This window comes from Tenrec ecaudatus, chromosome 1 (genome assembly GCF_050624435.1).
Source record: "Tenrec ecaudatus isolate mTenEca1 chromosome 1, mTenEca1.hap1, whole genome shotgun sequence".
In the NCBI taxonomy this organism is placed as follows: domain Eukaryota; kingdom Metazoa; phylum Chordata; class Mammalia; order Afrosoricida; family Tenrecidae; genus Tenrec; species Tenrec ecaudatus.
This window is the reverse complement of record NC_134530.1, coordinates 212,154,301-212,165,460: the sequence shown is the minus strand read 5'-3', so window position 1 is coordinate 212,165,460 and position 11,160 is coordinate 212,154,301.

Here is an 11,160-nt window from a genome sequence, read left to right as displayed (position 1 = left end):
GCATGTGTTTCATGAGTCTGAAGAAGACTTTATATATTGGTATCAGACACATGGGCTAATATACTTATGGACTTTATCTGGACTGGGCTGGGATAGTTCCTTAATTGCTCTGGTATATAAAGCTCTTCCTTTTTTTAAAACATTTTATTAGGGGCTCATACAAGTCTTATCACAATCCATACATATACATACATCAATTGTATAAAGCACATCCATACATTCCCTGCCCCAATAATTCTCAAAGCATTTGCTCTCCACTTAAGCCCTTTGCATCAGGTCCTCTTTTTTTTCCCCTCCCTCCCCTCTCCCCCCTCCCTCATGTGCCCTTGGTAATTTATACATCGTTATTTTGTCATATCTTGCCCTATCCGGAGTCTTCCTTCCCTCCCTTCCCTGCGGTCCCTCTCCCAGGAAGGAGGTCACATGTGGGTCCTTATAATCAGTTCCCCCTTTCCAACCCACTCACCCTCCACTCTCCCAGCATCGCCCCTCACACCCTTGGTCCTGAAGGTATCATCCACCCTAGATTCCCTGTGCCTCCAGCCCTCATATGTACCAGTGTACAACCTCTGCCCTATCCAGCCCTGCAAGGTAGAATTCGGATCATGGTAGTTGTGGGGAGGAAGCATCCAGGATCTGGGGGAAAGCTGTGTTCCTCATTGGTACTACCTCGCACCCTAATTGACCCATCTCCTCTCCTGAACCCCTCTGTGAGGGGATCTCCATTGGCCGACACTTGGGTCTTGGGTCTCCACTCTGCACTTCCCCCTTCATTCAATATGGCATATATATATATATATATATATATATATACACATACATATACACACATATACATACACACACACACATATATCTTTTTTTTTTGCATGATGCCTTATACCTGGTCCCTTTGGCACCTCGTGATCACACTGGCAGGTGTGCTTCTTCCATGTGGGCTTTTTTGCTTCTGAGCTAGATGGCCGCTTGTTCACCTTCAAGCCTTTAAGACCCCAGACACCATCTCTTTTGATAGCCGGGCACCATCAATAAAGCTCTTCCTTATACACATAAGAATGTCTATAAATTTTGTTTCTCTAGTCTACCCAGACTAACACAGGCTCACACGATTACCCTCTTGTCAAGCAAGAAGTCCTCCCTCAGAGAGAGTACAGGATTTTCAGTTGTCACCAGAAGAGATTGTCTCAATTTGGCAGGACCTACAATTTTACTAAGGTACTCTAGTGTCGCAGTGATTAACAACTCAACTGCTAATCATAAAAGTTCATGGTATGAACTCATCAACCACTCTCCATGTGAGACAAAATTGTGGTGGCTTTCTTTCATGAAGGTTCATAGCATTGGAAACACTATAGGGCAGTCTACTCTGCCTCATATGTTTGCTATGAGTCTGGTTCCAATTAAAAATGATTGGATTTGGTGTAGATTAACAGTCCGAAGTTACAGATTTTAACATGTAAAGTAGCATAATGCATGCATATCATACTCTACCTGAAAGGGATCTAGGGTCTGACTTGGTTCTGGTAAGTGACTTCTGGTGACTATATTTATCTGACATGATGCCTCAGGCTCTGGAGCCTCTTTCCCCCTAGACCCTAGAAATCTGTGTTGTGTGTCCAGGCTACCTCCTCCCTGCTCTGCTTTCGCTTTAGGATATGGTAAGCTATATGAGGAAGTTTGCCCAAGAAGAGCCAGAAATGGAACAAATCACATTTGACCTAGTAATTTTAAAATATTAAATTCAATTTAAATAATAGCACATACTAGCCTCAAAGTCCTATTGTATTTGTCTACAAAGCTATTTCAATTCTACTTCCTCTCTAAAATCTTATCTAAATTATAATTGTGATACAAGACTATCTCAAATATTGCTTCCCATAATTATTATAAAATATAATTATTAGTAAGTTGCACCAATGCTTTCATTTATTTAATTATTAGAATAGTCCCTCCCAGCCCCAGCTTTTGCCTTATAATTACTCATCCAAGCTAGCCACTTCTGCATTCTTACTGTGTTGGGTCTGTACATTCTGTGTGGGAAGGATCTGGGCATATTTCTTTTACATCACGTAGCTCCCAGCACAAAGGGACACTTAAAATAGATTACTTCGTGATGACAGTGATTTTGTAAAGTGGCAGTCATTTGATTTCAACACATGTAAATTCCACTTCAGTTAGCAAAACTAGAGATTCAACTGATCATTTTAAATGAACAAAAATTCTTGGAAATTTGAAATATGAAATGAATGCCTATATTATTAACTATCACATTAGAAAATAATATGGTATGATACAGATGTGGAGGGCAACTTTCATAATAGAACTATGTAGTCAGTAGATGGCACTATTTGCTTTATTAATACTGACTGATCACTCCTGCTTTTATAAAATATATTAATAATCGTCATTTTTAATTATTTTAACAAAATAGTTGTTATTTTTTATCTATTATATCACACGAATCAACCTGATTGCCTCCCATGATGACTTTGTTTTCATATTCTGAGAACAATCTTTAAGAAAGACAAAACATTTCAATATTATCAATGTGGGCTTCTAATGCATATCTAACTTGACAAGTAGCTCAAAAGGTTATTATAAACCTGCCTTATTTATTAAAAGGGTGCTTTTTATTATCCATAAGAGATTACTGTTGTTATTGTTGTCTTGCACCCTCAAATTCATTTTGATTCATGGTGACCCTGTGGACTACATAGGATAAATGCTTTGCATAAGGATTCCTTGGCTATAATCTTGAGGAAAGTAGTTCATCAGGGTTTTCTTCTTCTTTATTACATTGGATAGGGTTGAACTCTCTAATTTTTAGCTACCACCTAATTAGATGTCATGTGTGTCACTCAGGGACTTCATAAAACATTATAAAACAGGAATCTCATAAATATTATCTGACTCTATTTGAGTTTTGATAGAATTCATGTCAACCTACAAATCTGGACTGCCATTCTCACGATTGCTATAGTATGTAAAGCTGCAAACTCTCAAACAAAAAAATGTGAGCAACTGGATAAAGACCTACATAAGGCAATTAGAACCATTGGTTTAGAATTCTTGGAGGAAAACATCCCCAGCTTAATGAATGAAAAACAGGCAACCATTCAGGAGGCCGAAAGAACACCAGCTAGCTGAATCCCAAGAACTTTGAGGAAAAGGAGAAAATCATGAGAGCAGCTAGGGAAAAAAAGCAAGCAATCACATATAAAGTTTCCCAAATAAGAATATGCTCAGACCTATCAGCAGAAACTATGTAGAAGGAGATAGAGTGGTCTAACATATTCCAAAAATTGAAGGAAAACAATGCAAACCCAAGAATACTCTACCCAGCCAAAGTATCGATCAAGATAGATGGCGAAGTAAGAGTCTTTCCAGACAAGGAAAAACTCAAAGAATACGTTAGAAGAAACCCAGTCCTACAAAAGATCCTTGCAGACCCAGTATGGGCAGAAGAACAACACTCACCAAGCACAAATAAGAGACCGCTACATAGAAAAACCTCACCCAGAGGGCAACAAAGAAAAATATTCCTTAAATTAGCATTGGCTTAAGGATGGAAAGAAGTCAAGAATGACACACACACACACACACACACACACACACACACACACACACACATACTGAGAAAGGCAAGTATGAAAATACCCAGTACAAAAGGTATAAGATGACATGACAGAGTCCGCAGATGGAGATAATACCCCTGAATATCAATGGCCTGAACTCAGGCATTAAATGACTAGCAGATTGACTTAGGAAACAAAACCCATCAATATGCTGCCCACAGGAGACGCATATTAATGCTACAGACGAAATTAGTCAGAGAATCAAAGGCTGGAGAAAGGCATACCAAGCAAACAGAAATTCAAAAGAAGCAGTGGTTGCAATCCTAATCTCAGATAAAATTGACCTCAAAGTGCAAACCATAAAGAGAGATACATAGAGACACTGTATATTGCTCAGGGGAATGATAGACAAAGAGCCACTAAGCACTGTAAACATGTATTCCAGTAATGAGAGACCCCCTGAATATGTCAACCAAACACTCCAAAAGATGAAAAAAGAAGTTAAAGTCTCAAAAATTATAGTGGGTGACTTCAATATACTATTCTCTGGGAAAGATAGATCACAAGAAAAGAAACTCAACAAGGAGGCTAGAGATTTAAACACTACAATTAGACAATTTGACCTGATATCTACAGAATTTTTCATCCAAGTACAAAAAATCACATTGTTTCATGAGCACATGGCACATATTCATAGACCAACTGCTGAGGCATAAGACAAATCTACATAAATTTAAGCACATTGATATAATACAGACCACTCTCTCTGACCACTGTGCCATAAGGCTGGACATAAACAAAAGGAAGACGAAGAAAACAAGAGCAAGCAATTAGAGGATGAATAACTCTCTCCTGCAAAAGCAGTGTGTACTGGCACAGATCAAAGATGAAATTAAGAAAGTTCTAGAAACCAACGGGAATGAGAGCACGACGTACCAAAATTTATGGGACACAGCAAAGGCAGTTCTCAGAAAAAGTTTCATAGAAATACATGCACACTTGAGAAAGGAAGAGAGAATCGTGATTGATATGCTGGCACAAAATTTACAACTAGAGTAGAATCAGAAGGACAAACATACTAATAGCAAAAGAAAAGAAATTTTAAAAATCAGGACTGAGATTCAGGAGAAGGAAAATAAGAAAACTATGGAAAAATTAATGCTGCTAAAATTTGGTTCTTTGAAAGGATAAACAGAATGGACAGACCACTGGCAAACCTAACCAAAGAAATGAGGGAGCAAATTTCAATAGCAACAATAAGGGATGGAAAAGGGGACATTACAACAGACACTAATGAAATGAAAAAGGACAATTACACAGTACAACGAAGGATTGTACTCCAATGAATTCAAGAACATTCAACAACTTGGAAGACACGGACATATTCTTAGAAAAGCAATTCCTCCCTAGACTGTTCCTAAATGATATCAAGAATCTCAACAGACCCATAGCAATAGAAGAAATAGACAAGGTTATCGAGGGATTACCAACAAAAATATCCCCTGGAGCAAATGGCTTCACTAGAGATTTTTACCAAGCGTTTAGGGAAGAACTAACACTAATCCTACACAAAATCTTCCATAACATAGAAAAAGCTGGAAAACTCCTGAACTCCTTCTATGAAGCTAATATAACTCTGATACCAAAACCAGGCAAAGATCCCACAAGAATCGAGAACTACAGACTAATATCCCTAATGAACATTGATGCAAAAATCCTTAACAAAATATTGGCCAATAGAATATAAAAATATATCAAGCAAATTACTCACCACGATCAAGTGGGATTCAGACCAGGGATGCAGGGATGGTTCAACACATGAAAGACCATTAATAACATTCACCACATTGACATGAAAAACTATAAGAATGACAGGATAATGTCAATAGATACAGAAAAAGCATTCGACAACATCCAACACCAATTTCTGTTTAAGACACTTGAGAAGATGGGAATGGAAGGAAAATTCCTCAAGACAAGATAAGCTATATATGAAAAACCAACAGCTAATGTGGTAGTCAGTGGAGAAAGGCCTAACACAATCCCACTGAAAAAGGGTCCAGACAAGAATTCCCCTTTTCCCCACTTTTATTTAATATCGTGCTGGAGTTATTAGCTAACATCATAGGCAAAGGAAAGAGATCAAATTTATTCATCTAGGGAAGGAAGAGGTGAAACTATCATTATTTGAAGATGACATGATTTTATATATAGAAAATCCCAAAAGCTCCACAAGGAGAGTACTGGAAGCAATAGAGGAGTTTGGCGGAGTGGCAGGAAACAAGATTAACAAACAGAAGTCCATAAGACTGCTATACACATTGGATAAGACCACAGATGAGGAGATAAAAAATGTGGTACCCTTCACAATAGCCAAACACAAATTGAAGTATCTAGGGATATACCTGACTGAAAGAACAAAGGATTTATATGGGAAAAACTATAGAACATTATTACAAGAAACCAAGAGCCACCTCAACAAATGGAAGAATATCCCATGCTCGTGGACTGGAAGACTCAATATAGTAAGGATGTCAGATATGCTTAAGGCACTGTATAAGTTTAATGCAATCCCGATACAATTACCCTCATCTTTCTTCAAATAATTGGCAAAACTGGTCACCAACTTCATATGGAGAAGGAAGAAGCCCAGAATTAGCAGATAACTCCTTAAGAAGAACGACACCGTAGGAGGGCTTGCTTTACCTTACTTTAGCACATGCTATACAACCACAGTTGCCAAAACTGCATGGTATTGGTACAATGACAGATACTCAAACTAATGGAAAGGAACTGAAAACCCAGAAATAAAACCAACAGCATACAGACAACTGATCTTTGATAAGGGCCCAAAAAATATCCAATGGGAAGCAGATGCCCTCTTTAACAAGTGGTGCTGGAAAAAATGGATATTTACCTGCAGGAAAAAATGTAGCAAGACTCTTATCTCACTCCATGCACAAGAATAAACTCAAGGTGGATCAAAGACCTTGGACTTAAGCCACAAGCTATCAGGGCCATCAATGAGTGAATTAGGACCAACTTAAGAACTTTGGCACAGGTAATACATAGGCTACCAGAAATAGGGAAGGACACAAACATAGAAGAGGCACAAATTAACAAATGGGATATACTGAAGATAAAACACCTGTGTACATAGAAAGATTTCATCAAGAGAGTCCATGGAGTGGGAAAACATCTTTAGTAATGACACATCAGGCAAAGGTCTTATTACTAAAATCTATAATACACTGCTAACTTCCAAAAAGAAAAACAACAACAAATAAAACAACCTAATTGCCCACTGAGGATCTGGGCAAAGGACCTAACCAGAAGTTTCACAGGGGCAGAAATCCGAATGGCCAACAAACATATTAGAAAGTGTCCCTGATCTTTAGCCATAAGAGAAATTTAAATTAAAAAAACAGTGAGGTACCAATTGCACCTTCAAAGATTGACCAATTCAAAAATTCAGGAAGCAGCAAGTGTTGGAGGGACTGTGGGGGAGCAGGAATTCTCATCCACTGCTGGTGGACTTGTAAGTATGTACAGCCACTAAGGAAATCAAACTGGTGATGTTTAAAAATGATGGAAATCAAGTTACCATACGACCCAGCAATCCCTCTACTGAGCATATACCCAGAAGAGGGAAGAAACAAACCAAAGCCAGGCATCTGTCCTCTAATGTTCATTGTGGCACAGTTCACAGTTTCAAGGAGTTGGAAACAACCCAAATTTCCATCAGCTGACAAGTGGATTCAAGAGCTGTGGTACATACATAGAACTGAGTAGTACACATCACTAAAACGCAGTCATGAATGTATGAAGCACATTACTGCATGTGAAGAACTGGAGGAAATCATACTAAGTGAAGTAATCCAAGCACAAAAGGACAAGTACATGAATCCACTGGGGTAAGCTTAAAGAAAAAACAAAAAATGTAAAAGAGGCATAGGGAAAAAGCTACTGTATACAAGCATTCCTGGGGTGAGAACCAGGTATCATGGCAGGGACCAGACCAAATCCAGGGATGCATATGGTAGCAAGCTAAAATGGAGGTGGGGAAAAGAAAAAAAATAATAAAAATTGAGATGGGTAGTAGGGTCATAGGGCACTAACCCACCCAAGGGGAGGGTATTGTTTATATCTCCACAGGGAAAGAGGGACCAAACTTCAACCCAGTGCTCCAAGATGTGAACGCATCATGCCAGTGTGGAGTAGGGAACCAGTGGAGAGGTATGAGGGGCCGTCCCCACTCCCAACTACTACGTGAACACCTGTCCCTCCCCCTAAAATAATTTATTTCAGAATATGGCACAGAATCTGCAGCTCCAGGAGAGGGACATATCTGATCAGAGCACATGGAGCAGATGAAGGGGGAGGAGGAGCGAGTAGAGCACATCATGGCCCACCAGACCTTGAGGACTATAATCCCACTCAGATCAGCCAGTCCACAGAGAGGACCACATGGCCGGTCTCACTATGATACACGACGCCCCTCACTGACCCATATCCCTACAGGGGACAACACTGGAGACACAGTATGGGAATTGTGCCTACTCTGGTCCCGCCACACCGAGACAAAACACCAAGGAGGTGCAACAGAACAGTAAGGGAATGGAGCGGTGAGTTCCCCAAGGAATACTGAAGGGGGACTTTGGGTCCAGGACTTGGTGCCCCACAGACTGGACTGGAAAACACTCCTATACGCCAGCAAACAATCCTTGTACTAACTATAAGCTTTTCTTTCTTGTTGTGTTTTGTTTTTTCATTGTTTTTGTTGTTGTTTTCTTGTATATTATTGCTTGGTTTTGCTCTGTCTTGTTTTTGTGCATGTTATTATCTCCGCAGGTCTGTCTAAATAAGATAGGCTGGATGAACAATTTGGAGGAGAACACAATGGGGCCAACACTTCTGGGGGAACATGGGAGAAGAGGAGGTGGGAGGGAAAGATAGTGGTGTTAATAAACCCAGGCACAAGGGAACAACAAGTGATCCAAATCGGTGGTGAGGAGGGTGTAGGAGGTCTGGTAGGGTGTGATCAAGGGTAATGTAACCAAGAGGAATTACTGAAACCGAAATGAAGACTGAGCATGATAGTGGGACAAGAGGAAAGTAAAAGGAAATAGCAGAAAAATAAAGGCATGTACATATGCAAATATATTTATTTTGAGGATGTGCATATATTTATAGGTTTAGTATTAAGGTAGCAGAAGGACATTGGGCCTCCACTCAAGTACTCCCTCAATGCAAGAACACTTTCTTCTATTAAATTGGCATTCTATGATGCTCACCTTCCTGACATAGTCACTGAAGACAAAGCGGGTAAATAAGCAAATGTGGGGAAGAAACCTGATGGTCCTGCTATCAAAAGATATAGTGTCTGGGATCTTAACGGCTTGAAGGTAAAGAAGTGGCCATCGAGCTCAGAAGCAACAAAGCCCACAAAGAAGCACCCCAGCCTGCGTGATCACGAGGTGCCGAAGGAATCAGTTATCAGGTGTCAAAGAACAAAAAATCATATCATTGTGTGCTCACCTCCCTGATATGATTGCTGAAGAGAAATGGGTACACAAGCAAATGTTGTGAAGAAAGTTGATGGTGCCCAGCTATCAAAAGATATAGCGTCTGGGGTTTTTAAGGCTTGAAGGTAAACAAGCAGCCATATAGCTCAGAAGCAACAAAGCCCACATGGAAGAAGCACACTAGTCTGCGTGATTGTAGGAGGTGGTCAGCTGGTCCATGTGTTTCTTGGTGGGTGACAAATTAGTCCCTTGTGCCTCTGTTTACCTTGTAGCTAAAAGCATTGCAAGATAACAAAGTTCTTTATGACCTAGCAGCTAAAAGCTCAGTTATTTATGACCACTTTAAGATTCTTTTGAACCCTGAATGTCATTGTGTTTATCTGAGAATATAGTGCTTTTATTATTCAAGTGTTTAGACAGTGGGCCTAGTTAAGTAAAGTTTTACAAAGATAAGAGTTTAAGAATATTTTTAGAGCAAGTGCTTTAATGTTTGTTTTGTAACCATTCCCTTGTAAGAAGAGTATAAAACCAAGCTTTGAATACACTTGGGACTTCGGTCCATCAGATTGTTGTCTTCCCAATCCCATACTTTGTACATTTCTCTTTCTTTTCCTTTCATCCACATGCCTCATTTCAGATGCACCTTGATGTGGGATAGCTGGTCTATCACCCACATCTTTGGCGCCCAAACTTGGGACTTTGAAAACTGAGGATCCTGTGACTGACACCACTGAGTAGCACGGCTATGAATCATTACAGAGAAAATTAAGGGTAAGTCGTGAAAAGTTGGGAGTAATAAATAATGGGACAGACTTCTAGCAAATGTATGTATGTATTATGTAAATATGCTTCAAAATAAGTCCAATGATAGAGAAGCAAAAGTAAGCTAGCAAAGATTAGAGAAGATTTTAGATTTTGTGGTTAAGGTATGTCCTTGGTTTCCTGAGGACGGGACTGTAAATATTGAATCTTGGCAAAAATGGACCTAGTAAGGGTCCCATAGACATGTTTAGTTTGTGGAATTTAGTTACGGATAGCCTGGACCCTAGGCATGAGGGACTCTAGGGTGAGAATAATCGTTTGCATGCTCAGACAAAATTGAAAGTAAAGTTCCTTTTGCACCTCTGCCTCCTCCGCCTCCACCGCTGAAGCCGCTGAAAAGTAAAATTGAGGGCTCTGAAAGCAAGGACGAGGAGCCTCTTGGTCCTGGTGATGTGGAGCAGTTAGAGGAAGAGTTAGTACATTATTATCATGAGGACTTAGGAATTTTTGCTGCTGCCAAGGTGCTTCAACCTGAGAGTGGAGACCAGGCGCAAAAGACTCCGGAGTCCTGCTGGGATGAAACACAGGCGGTAGCCTGGGAGCAAGCTTATGCATTGTTAGCAACAGAACAGGGAGCAGATTTAGGAATTCAAGGACATTACCTGGTTAGGGTACAAAATGCTCAAGGACAGAGTGAATGTTCGCCCCCATTCCACTCAAAACTATAAAAGACATAAAATCTGCTTGTTCTCATATGGTCCTGTGGCACCTTTTACTATGGAGTTATTAGAAGCCATGATAAGAAAGAATGTGCTTTGGGCAGGAGACTGGAAACAGCTGGCTTGAGTGTGCATGTCAGGAGGAGATTACTTGTTGTGGAAATCAGAGTTTTATGAAAGTTGTCAAAATACCGAGCATCAAGAGAGCAAGAGCAAGGGCAAGAGAGCAAAACAAAGAGCCCACATCCTTATATACATCTGGGGACTGTGGTTGATCATTTGGTTTGGGAGGCACCACATATTTTCCTGACTGTTAAGTTTGAATGTGATGTAAACTCTGAACTGTATGGGAAGTTTTTGATGCAGGCAGGAAGATGTGCAGGTGGAAAGAATCATGGGAAGGAGATACTTGTGATGGCTAGGTGCTGCTCCATGCTCCACTGGACCCATGATTCCTGTCTTCTGATAATAGGGGCACTGAGGAACATTAGGAAATTAAGATGTGAATAAGTTAGTGATGTCTAGCAACTGAAGGTTGAATGACAACCCAAATGTGTGGGTTAACTAAAGCAGGTGGTA